This window comes from Dipodomys spectabilis, unplaced genomic scaffold, assembly GCF_019054845.1.
Source record: "Dipodomys spectabilis isolate Male_0828 unplaced genomic scaffold, ASM1905484v1 ptg000018l, whole genome shotgun sequence".
Lineage (NCBI taxonomy): Eukaryota > Metazoa > Chordata > Mammalia > Rodentia > Heteromyidae > Dipodomys > Dipodomys spectabilis.
Genome location: NW_024870695.1, coordinates 15,157,654 through 15,169,517, shown reverse-complemented (window position 1 = coordinate 15,169,517; position 11,864 = coordinate 15,157,654).

Genomic DNA, 11,864 nt, shown 5'->3' with positions numbered 1-11,864 from the left:
CCCCCTCTTGGTCACGTGATTCATTAAATAATTAATGCCGAGGTTGCAGAATAGATATGTATTCGTCAGGAAAATCGCAGCCTCGGTCTCCCTGTTTCTGACGTGCAATTCAACTGTCCTTTGAAAAACAAGCCTGTACCCTGAGAAAAAAAAAAGAGAGGGTGAGAGGGTGAGAGAGAGAGAGAGAAAGAGAGAAAGAGAGAAAGAGAGGCAGCAATAAAACAGCCCCGCAGCCGGAGCCACACCAGCGGGCTGGGGTATTGTAAGTAGAAGGGATTTCTCACTACCTACCGCGTCTTATATGTCCATGTAAATTTATTGTTTGTTATTAATGTTATTGTCGTAAAATGTGACAAATAGCCATCTTCATTTCCTGCCATTTCTCTTCACACAGTGCTCTGTGTCTTTATACCCATTGAGGCATTGCACAGAGATTTAAGAATATTCCTCCTCCTCCTCCTCTCTCTCTTTCTCTCTCCCTTTCTCTCTTCTCTCCTCTCTCTCTCTCTCTTTCTGCTCCAACCTTTTTCTTGATTTATAGCAATATAAGTGTCAGCTTCTTGGGCCGGCATGCCAGCCATTGTGTGTGTGTGTGTGTGTGCGCACGTGTGCGTCCGCGTGTGTTTGTGAGCGAGTTGTGTTGTTTATGGCCATGTCTTCAATAAATCATTTCTCATAGAAAATGATGTGGAAGCTGGGCCGGTTCTGCTGCTGGGAGAGTTGCTCTCTGAGGCACTTCCTCCCTCTCTGCTCTGCTCCCAGGAGTTGGTTATTTCAGACAATTTACAGTAATAGATCAGCAGTTAATATGAAAGCTCTATAGCTGGAGGTCTTAAATTACAGCATCTGTGATTATCAATTAAGGCAAGATTTGTATAAATTTGGTAAACCAGAAATGCCTCATTGGCATATAAACCCAGTCAAAGACCACGACCTAATATAAAAATTATATTTCTAAGTCTGATAGAGCCAACAATCCTGCGGCAAAACAACAACAACAATAACAAAAAAAAATTAGTTTTCATTTTTCAGCATTTCCCTGCAGGAGCTTGGCTTCTCTACTTCCAACCCTGAGTGCAGAAGCCCAATTCTAAGGCAGACCTGAGGGCAAGTGAAGTGGAGGTGGAGGAAAAAAAATCCTAGCTTTTTGAAGGCAAAGATTTTTACAATCGATATGGACCCGATAGAAAACTACTGCCACTGGAAAGGGAAAGAGGGATTTCAGTTATAGGATTAAGGCTTCCTTTATAGGTTTGATATGTATGATGTGTATTGAAGGTGCTGAAGGAGCTACTCAAATTGGGGGAGACAATGGAGGCCAGCAAAGGGTGAAGGGCAGGGAGAGAAGCTGAAAGCCTTAGCTCCCCACCCTCCCCACTAACAAAACAAGGAAATGAATTCACACCCCAGGAGCCTTCCTTCGACCTTCTGAAACAAAGAAAGTTTCCTCCGCTGTGACGCTGTGAGAGACTGTGTGTGTGTGTGTGTTTGTGTGTATGTGTGTGTGTGTGTGAGCAACGCATGTGTAGGGCTAAAGGGAAGGAAGGAATTCTCTTTTAAGTTTTTCTAGAAAAGAAATATTCTAGGAATCAGTAGCTCCTGGAAAGTTGAAGAGTGTTCCAAGCCGTGTGTGTGTGTGTGTGTGTGTGTGTGTGTGTGTGATGGGGGTGTGGTAGGGGGTGGCATTCCTCTCCCTAAACCTTCATGCTAAGAGGAAACAACTGGGAAAGCTGGTTACTTTTTCCTACAGTTTCATATGGAGGTGCTTTTCCATTAGGGAAGAGGCTGCTGGTCAAGAGCAAAGCTAGAAAGGTAGCTTCTGGGGCTGTCCTATACTGTGCTTCAAAGTTGTGATGGATGAGGGGCACAGGGCCAGGGCTCTTGCCAAGGCAGTCCAAGCTGCTCATTTCTTGGCTAGAGTCACGCCAACTCACTTTATAGCCACTATTATCTATGCTATTTAACTTAGCCTACTAGTGTAAACCTTGGAGCAGGGAAATTAAGAGTGATGTTGTGCCCAGGTGTTAATTATTCATAGTATCAGCCTCATGAAATGGCAGCAAAGGCGTGCTCCACACTCTGTTCCTAGTGGGCACTGGAGTCCCGTTCTTGTTAAGTGGAAATTTGTGGGTAGGGAGAGGGTGAAACCTCCCAATTGGGAGTCTGGTTGGGGAAAAAAAAAAAAAAAGTTTGGAGAAAAGAGAAGGCAAAGAGAACCTAGGCTTGGATAGATTGGAGCACTGCCTACCCTACCTAGATAAAAGAAACTGGACTGAACTTGGGGGTGGGGCAGGGCAGTCAGCCTTAAAAGGACTAGAGATTGTGGGGGAAGGAAAGGTTAGGGATGGTATTCAAGACACCAGGGAGTAGGTACTCCAGACCTTTTAGTCCCACTTCCTATGTCCCTCCACCCTGAAGTGTAGGAGATAAGCATTGAAGCATTTCTGCTTCTCCATCTGGGAAGAGGCATTTGTGTGCTCTTGTGTGCTTGTGTGAGTGTGGGTGCCTGTGTGCACATGCATGTCCAGCATTCAAAGGTGAAGAAGACATATTCACTCCCAAACTGATCCTTCAAAATTTAAACCAAAGTCTTGGGGCCCCTGAGATTTAGGGAAGGATCATCTCCCTGGATGAGGCAAAGGTGGAATTGTTTGTGTTCGCTTTCTAAATTCAATGTGCTTTGGAGGATAGGGAACAAAAGTTGGGGTGTGTGTGACGGATTGGCTCCTTGGGCTAGGCCATAGCTAGCCTGGCACTGATAGGAGGTGGTCCCACTATTCCCATGTTTCCAACTTTTCTCCTCCTCTTTTCCACATTGCTTCCACCTTTCCCTGTGTCATGGGGGTCTGACACCCCCTCTATACACATAGCTTTGCCCCTTCCTTCTCTCAGCCTCTCTTAAGGCCTTTGTCTCTTCTGGCCCTGGGTAAAGGAGGTGGCATTGATACTCCTCCCCCTCCGTTTCCCCAACTTGTACACAGACTTCTCCAGGAGACAAAGCAGAGAGATCATCCTTTGCTTCCAGTCTTTTTCAGCCACTGGTCCCCAGATAAATCCCCCTGGGTGAAGCCTATTGCCCTTCTTTCAGGCACCTAGGCCTAGTCTCCTCTCCCCCCAAATGAGTCAGTTAGATAAGACTTTGTTGTGATATATATACACACACACACACACACACACACACATATATATATATATGGTTCATTGAGCCTGCCTCTTATTATATCTGCATCCCTATCCCTCTGATCTGCTTTTGTGTTGTTCAGGGGATGGGGGTAGAATGCATTTGGTGGATGGGGCTCTAAGAAAACTGCTGACTCTGTCTTCCCCCCAGTATCTGATCCTGTTCTTTTTCTCTGTACAATTACAGTGTGTATTCCTTTGACTTTGAGATGCCAGGCTGCTCATGTTTTTATGATCAGAGGAGTTCGATAGAAAGATGAGGATAGAGAATAAGGGAGAGGGACTCTTTCTGGAGTGGAAAGTCAAAGCTGAGCCCAAGGAGAAAGTGGTAGGAAGAGTAGAGAAGACAAAGAGCAGTCAGAAGGGGAAAGAGGTTATCCTAGAAGAAGGACCCACAACTTGGATGGGCGTACACACACACACAAATGCACACACCAGTGCACGCACACACACATGCATACACATGCACACACATATACAGAATTGCAGGAAGTGAAAAGGATCTCACGTTGCCCCAGAGGGTTTTCCCATGACAGAGCCGAGGATAGGTTCTCCAAGGTGAGGCGAAGGAGAATGGCAGTCTAATCAGAGGGCCCTGGGTGATTTCTGGAGACACTCTTAAGTCCTTCTCAAGGCTCAATTCAAATTCATTTAGGAGGCAGAGAGAGGCAGAGTAAGAAGACAAAGAGGAAACAGAAAAGGCAGAGTGTGAGAGAGAGACAGAAATGGAAGTTGGTTTGTTTTCAGTTTCTTGCAGTGCTGGGTATCTAAGAGGAGAAATAGGGACAAATACAGAGGAAGGGTCTAACACTTGGAGGACACATTGGGAAGTTCCTCCAGATGCTATGGGTCCTGCTTTTCTAGAACATGCAGCTTTCTTCTTTACAGAAGCTGCTGTATAGAGTAGGCCCTGAAGATGCAGATTCAGCTGTGGGATGGTTGAATTAGGAAATGAAACGTCTGGGAAAATGTCCCCACAACTTCGGACCCCTTCTCCAGCTCCACCATCACGAGTACCCTGATAAGGGGACCTTCCCAAATAATTTAGTCATAGAAAGGAGAACCGGGGCCAGTCTCACACCTGGATGGTGGAATTCTTCCTTGGTTTCTCTTCCCTTTTGTGGATCTGGTCTCTTCTTTTCCTCTTTAGCAACCAAAGAGGAGTTGATTACAGGGCCTGAGAACTTTCTCCTCCAGTCCACATTCCTCTCTTCCCTCACCAGACCTCACAAACAGATGCTAGCCTCACTCATCTCCTCCCTCCCTCGTCTTCCAGGAAAGAAAAGTTCCTTCCAGCCTGAGAAAATCCTAGGGAAAATGGCAATGCCAATCCAATTTCTTCCTGTTGCCTCCCCAGGATTGCTCGGCTCCTCCACGGGCACCCCACCCCCTCCTGTCCGGCCCAGAACTGTCTCCCGTTCCCTCCCTTCTCCGCCGCCGCCGGGTGGTGGGACATATGGAACCCATTTCGCTGGTGACATTGAAGAGCCGCCGGTGTGCACCCGCCTTCCGCCATGGCGCCCCCGCGCCCCCCTGTGCCCCCCTCAGTCGCTTCCCTTCGCGCCTGGCAACTTGGCCAGCTCTGGAAGCCCGAGCCCCGCTAAGTGCCAGACCCACCGGGTTTGTCCCGCAGCCCCACGCGGGCCTCGGTGGAGCAATCACCCGGCTTTTCAGGCCTGGGGTGCTGGGCCGGCCGTACCCCAGAGGAGGATCGGCTCTCCCTTCTGGCCCGAGTGGTCGCCCAGGCCGAACAAAGCCCGGGGCCGGGCCGGGGCGGGGCGGGGGCGGGGTGGGGGCGAGCGTATCCGGGCCTCTCCCCCCAGTTCAGTGGGACGGCTCGGGGGTTCCGGGGGCCGGAGGGACCGGGATGCACCTAGCCGCAGCAGCGGCACAGCCCCTGCCGGGGCCGAGGGTCCGGGCCCTGGCCATCGGCTCCCGCGGGGCCCTCGCGCCGGGCCGCCCACCACTGTACGCACCCTAAGGCACAGGTAAGTGTGGGGTGCTGAGCCAGGCAGTCCGGCCTGGTTGGGGTGCAGAGAAGGGTGGGTGAGATCGCAACCCTAGGCCTATTTGAGGTGAGGTCGGGATCGAAAGGAACACAGAGATGAGAGCAACTTGGAGAGGTGTTGATGGGACCCAGAGAGGGGAGGGGACCCTGGGGTGGGGGGCTGGCGGGTGTAGAGGTCTGTGGAGTTGCACCGGGGGTACAGGAGGGGACAGAGGAGTCCTGCCATAAAGGAAGGGAGGTAGGAGGTTTGTCCTGGGGAGTTGGCTGTAGGTGGTGGTGAGGGAAATGTGAGTGGTCCGGCTCCCACAGTCCAGCTGCCACCACAGTCCAACCCTTTAGCACCTAGGAGTTATTTGAAGCTGAAATTACAAGGGGTTGCGCTGAGGCTGGGTGTTAAGCCGAGAAGGAGAAGGGGGTGGGGGTGGTGATTTATGGCTTCAGAGAAGCTGTGTTTACTATCTGCCTGCTCTGGAAACCAAAAACCAAACAGCAGAGCAAGGAGAAACCCCTTTTCCCTTCGAATGGGAGGCGAGGCGAGGCCCGGCTGATGCACTAAGATTTATTTTCCCAGATGTGATGAGATGGTAGAAATTGCTCTTTTGCGGGCGCAGGGCGTGGTGTTTCTGTGTGAGGTATAAGGAGAGTGTGCAAACACAAACACGTGTTTATGTACTGTGGGAGTGAGTGCACCTGCACATTGGGGCATGTATGTGTGTGTTGGTTGGGGGTTGTAGGGGAGGGAGGGGATGAGAGTGTGTGATTTTTAGGGTTATGTTGTGAATGGATTAATCACCTCAGGAGCCAGGAGAAAGACTGGATCCTGGTACTCCTGGATGGAGTAGGTCTGGACATGAATTTCCTCCCAAAACTACTTGTAGGAGAGCCCCCTGAGTCCTACTCCTTTGCCTGATGTTTTCACATTCAGTGTTGTCTGCCCTCACAAGCTGATCTACACTTTGGATCTGTAACTTTGCCATGGAAGACTGAGCAATTAGTGAACATGGTTTGGTGGGGAGAAAAGGCGAGGAGAAAAGGATCTGGTGTTCTGGGGAGATCAATGGTTTGAGGCTGGGGTTTACCAAGGTTGTGGCCACACTATTCCAGTTCCAATTTCCCCCAAAGTAAGTGAGCACAAAGGGGACAAAAATAAGGGAGCCATGCAGGATGATGGTGGGGGTGGGGGAGTGGGGAGAAAAACATTTTGACCCCTAGATAGTTATTTCCGCAGGCCAGATAGTGGCTCTTGCATTTCTGTCCAGACGCCACCGACTTTGCCTGGAAATTGTTTTGCATTAAATTTTCTCAGCCGCGGAATTATCTTTCCTCGCCTCCAGCTAAACTTGCATTTTTCCACCAGACACTTGGGCCCCGCACCAATGAAATCTGAGAGGAAGCGACTGGGCCCTAAGTGGCCGTAATTTAATTGATTTTATCATAAATCATCAACTTGATGAAGAACCTGAGGTTTCAGTGAAGTAAATTGATATTAATGGGAGTTTCTTGAAATGCAAACTCGCTGTATTGTTGGGGCATCTTGAGCTGAGGAGGTGGATTACATGTTTCCCAAGTGCTGAGAACTGGGACCTGGAGCCCAGCACAGCTTTGTGTGTGTGTGTGTGTGTGTGTGTGTGTGTGTGTGTGTGTGTGTGTGTGTGTGTGTGTGTGTGTGTGTGTGTATGGGGGCATAGGGGAAGCAAGCTGGTAGGGCAGCTGCTGGCAGATGGATTTCTGTGAGGGAACACAGCAGAGAATGGAACTTTGTTGGGATGGGAGCTGATTCTGGCTCTGTGGATCCTGTTGGTTGTACTAAGAATGCTGGTCTCTGATTGTGGGGGAGAGGCAATTGGGGGAATCTGGTGGGTATGAGGGCAGAGATTGGGGGTAGGGTGAGAAAGCCAGGCTGGTACAATGAGTACATTGATGCCTGGTTAAAAATTGCCAGGTCGAAACCTTCCTCCTCCAATTATACAAATTAATTATTTACTGCTCAGGTTGCTGCATCCAAGAGTAGCACTTTTGATTTGATAATGAGGGTAGAGAAATCACCCATCCTTCATACAGAAGAGGAGCAATGAAACCTAGTGCACGGGCCTCTGTAGCAGGTGGACCATGAATGGGATTTGTGCTCAATATGAGGGGTATAAGTGTTTAAATCCCAAGAGAAAACACTGCATTCGATCACAATGGTATGCTTTTATTGTTTGAACTCACTCAGTTGATTACTGATTTTTTTTTTTTTTTTGGCCAGTCATGGGGCCTGAACTCAGGTCCTGGGTGCTGTCCCTCAGCTCAAGGCTAGCGCTCTACCACTTGAGCAACAGCGCCATTTCTGGCTTTTTCCGCTTATGTGGTGCTGAGGAATGGAACCCAAGGCCTCATGCATGCATGCAAGGCAAGCACTCTACCACTGAGACACTTTCCCAGCCCCTTATCAGCACACAGAGAAGCACTCATGTCTAATCCAAAAGGGAACCTTAAAGGTCGTTTAGCCCAACTGCTCCACTCTATACAGAATGGGACACTGAGTCCAAAAACAGTACCTTGCCTCAGGCCTTAGATCACAAGGTATAGCCAGAATGCTTAGAACTCAAGCCTCTCAATTCCCAAACCTATCTCAAGTATAACTTGAGGCAAATCTCTTCCCCACTCTGGGCCTCGGTTTCCCTGTCTGTAACAATGGTAGAGTGGAATTGGATACTCTGAGTCCTCTCCAGTTTGATCTTGGGCCCTTCTTGATAGGTTGGTGGATTGATCCTCAGTTGGGACACTGCTTGGGAGCCACTTCCTTGTGTTTCGTGGAGTTTTGTGGACAGAGATTGCTTTATTTGCAATATTCAGAGTTCGTTTATGCAAAGGATGGTGGATGGCTACTCAAGCTGACTCTAGGAAACGCAGTGGAATCTGAACTATTCCTCATCCTAAAGGCATCCTTTTTTTCAGTAGAGGAACCCAAGTTGTGAGCAATAGTGACAGAAGGTAGTGGAGAGGAGCTAGCTATTTGGGCTGGACTGGGATTGGCTTTTGGAAATGGGCTTTAGGGAGCCCTTCCTCTGCTAGGTACTAGGCTTAGGCTGGAGTTGTTCAGAATACAGCTTCTGAGGTGCAACCTACCCTAATCTGGGACCCAAATTGTGAAACCAGAGTTTAGACTTGGTGACACAGGTGCAACTCTAGCCTCACCCTCCACTTGTGAGCCTTTGGAGCTTCTGTCATTGGAAGGGATCAGATATGGTGCCGCAATGTTATACATGTCATTACTCTTTCCAAGGCAGCCAGAACAGAAAGCCTGTAAGATGGAAGACCCTAGTCTATTCTTGCTTTTATTTTTCATCTCTTTCTCCTATTGGGGATAAGTATAGCTTTACCATAGTAGCTTTTTAGGCACATTAATTGTGTGTAGGGAAATTATTTTTATGGGATCAGGGATAGTAGGAAGCCAGCAGGAGTGAGGAGACTTTCAGACTTTCAGTGAAGTATAGCTTGGGATGTGAATTCTAGAACATGAGGTAGAAAGAGATGGGCAATTTCATCTTCAGAAATCTCCATTTCTAGCCAGATAATTTACTTCCCAAAGCCTTATCCAAACCTATTTTTGAGAGAGAGAGAGAGAGAGAGAGAGAGAGAGAGAAATGTCCAAAGGGTTAGCAGGCCCAGTTTCTGGCCCTGTCCCATTCTGACTTTGGAGTTTCATATTTGGAGGCCTTCTGCTGATTGGTCATTAAATCCAGTGAGTTGCTGTTTGCTGAACAGAGGTCACTGGAGAGAGACAGCCAATCTGTCAGGAGAGACTGTGTTGTAGCAGCCATTTGTGGCAGACTGGGGTCCCCACTCCTGTGTTTGCTTCTCCCTTCTTTCCCCAACACCTTCTTCCAGCTGTCCAAGATTCTGGGCTTCTCCCCTCTCTAGCTTCTTGATTCTATCTCCTTTTGTCTCCACACTGGATAGGATGAGGTTTGCCAGGTTAAGACTGAGCTAGATTAGGTGTGATTCCTGATTCAGAACAGGAACACTTCCTGAGTCTGCCAGCTCCCAGTGGGTCACTTCAGTCCTGCCATCCCCTCACCTTGTTCAGGCACCACCCCTAGACCCGGAGTAGACTTTGCTGGCTCTTTTTCTTCCAGCCTCCCTTTTGCAGCCTCAGCTTTGGAGAGAGTAGCAGCCTCATGCCTGGAATGTGGGTTCTTTATAATCTGGATTTTTCTCCAAGCTATACTTGGAAGTACAGCTTCTAAGAACATGGAGGACGTGGTGTTTGTCTACTTTCCTTGTAAGCTATTGCTGAGCTGGATTTATACCCGCCTAGGCAGGGCTGAAGCACCCAGTTCTTCTCCTCCATGCTCCTTTGTCCTCTCTCTCCCCTCCAGTATTTTAGAGAAGAGGGAATTGGGGAAACAAATGGCAAGCATATCTTCATTGACAATCACTCTTCTATAAACTCTGGCTTGGAAGCTTTACTCTTATTTAATATGAGAGCGAGACTGGGGTGAGTTTGTGAACTTTACACCACTCTATGGCAGCCACAAAGTTAGGCAGCAAGGCTGGAAAAGGGTATGGGACAGGGGACCCAGATATGCCCAGCAAGAAGTAAATCATGAAACACCTTGTCTCAGACTCCCAGCTCCAGTGAGCCCAAGAGATCAGGGAATTATTTTTTTCTTCTGCTGTTTAAGCTGGGACAGGATCTCTGTCTACCTCAAGATGGAGATCAGAAATTGGTTTTAAGGGAGCAGGCACAGTTTCCTTTATTGAAAGAGGTTTCATATGTTCTTTAAAGGACTTTTGGGGGAAAGGAAATAGGCATGATCCCCTTAGGGTTTTAAAGCATGAGCAGCTGGTGAAACATCACCAGAGGTTGCCCTCCAGTATTAGATACCAAGTAGAAGTGGGGAAGGGAAGTGTAAGAGCTGAGAGGAAAAGGAAAATTGTGTATGGGGGACAGTTTTCCTAATTTCTCTACTGATTTGTTTTTGGCCTTATTGGTTTACCATAGTGTCTGTCTCTTAGTCTTCCTCTCGATTTTTCTTTTTCAATCTCTGTTCTCCATTCTGCTTCCCTCTCTCCTTTCTCAGTCACACAGGCACTTGGGTTCGCATGTGCACGCAGGAGTGTGTGCACACACAAACACATAGAAACATATGCACATAGTTATCCAGCTTTCCTCCCCTGAATCTATGAGGAAACTCTTTTCTTTTTACCTATCTCTAGGCTATCCTTAATCATGACTTATCCCTGCTTTCTTTTTTTCCAGACCCCAGACTCCTCTCTTAGTCTGCTCTGAGCACCCCTTCTCCATCTCAAGTTCCTTGCCAGAGTACCTCCATACTCCACCTTTTGTCTCTTAAAAGTTTGAAAGACTTCTTAACCCATGGACTAACACTTGATTGGAAATGAGGCCCTTAGATCTGACTGGTCCACCCTCGTGCTATTCTCCCAGCTCACCTACAGCCCAGAAACCGGGGAAAGGAAGAGGGAGGAAAAAGCCAGAAAGAAATCAAATAGATCTGATCAAGTCCCAAGCATTCCAGAGGGACTTTGTTCTCTAGAATTAGGAAGCCCCTTCCTTCATCTCCTACCGCATCTGCATCTGCGGGTGCATGTCCGCTGAACTTACTCCTGGCTTGTTTTATTTTCTTGCTCCCCGGTACTCGATTTGGCTCCCACCATCTTGTACTGGACCAGAAGGGCTCGGGAGGTTGTGCAGGAGAGAGTCTTGTGCTTTCTGGGAGCACTTTCTACCCCAAGGGAAACTTCAGGTCCGTCTGTTCTTCCAGCAGCTCTGCAGCCTGGCTGCTCTCTCACCCACCAGCAGTTGGCTAAGTGCCTTCCAAGATTTTTCTTTAAAAAAAAAAAAATCCTCCAGGCAAAGTCATTCCAGACTTAGTTTGCCTCTCAGTCCCCTAATGACCTTTCTCCAGCCAACAGTAGTAAGACTGAAGAGCTAGAGGATCTGAAGTAGATTCTTGATTTTTTGGGGAGCAAAAGAAAAAAAGATATAAAAGTCCTGGTTCCTTTAAGTCTCCAAAAACCTTCCCGGCCTGAGCTCCTTACCCACATTCAAAGTTCCTTGGGTCTAACCCTGTAGGCCTTTAGCCAGTGTTGGTAGAGCTCAGGACATCTTCTGGGAGCCACAAACGCAAGCATTGCTGAAGTCTCTTTAAGGAGGGTCCTGGCGTTGAGTGCCAACACTTCTTCTGGCTTGAGCATTTTCTTTTCTTGATACTACCAATCAACACAGGAAAAAATGGCTCCCACCTTCCCTCCTTATTCCTGCTCTCCCTATTCTCCAGCCACCAACCCTTTTCGGCAGCCAACTCTGCAGGCAGTAGGAACCTCAGGGCAGCAGGTCTAGGGTTCTGTATGTTACCCCACTGCTGGAGGGGCAGGGAGACCCCAGAAAACTAGCTGCTCTGGCCTACCTGGCATGATTTTGGGTGGGGGAGAATGGAAAAAGTGAAGGCCAGAAGCAGGGTCACGCCTTTATCTCATCCATAAGTGAGGAACAGAAGGAAATATTGCCATAGCCAGACAGAGCCATGCTCTCCGGGAGGGAAGACAATAGCTGAAAAATCATCTCACCTTTGTTTCCCCAGTCCCATCGCCTGTCCGGGTACATCTGCATAGGAGAAGGCAAAAGTCAAGTATTCTAACCAGAAAACCACAAAGTAGTAGCTGGCTC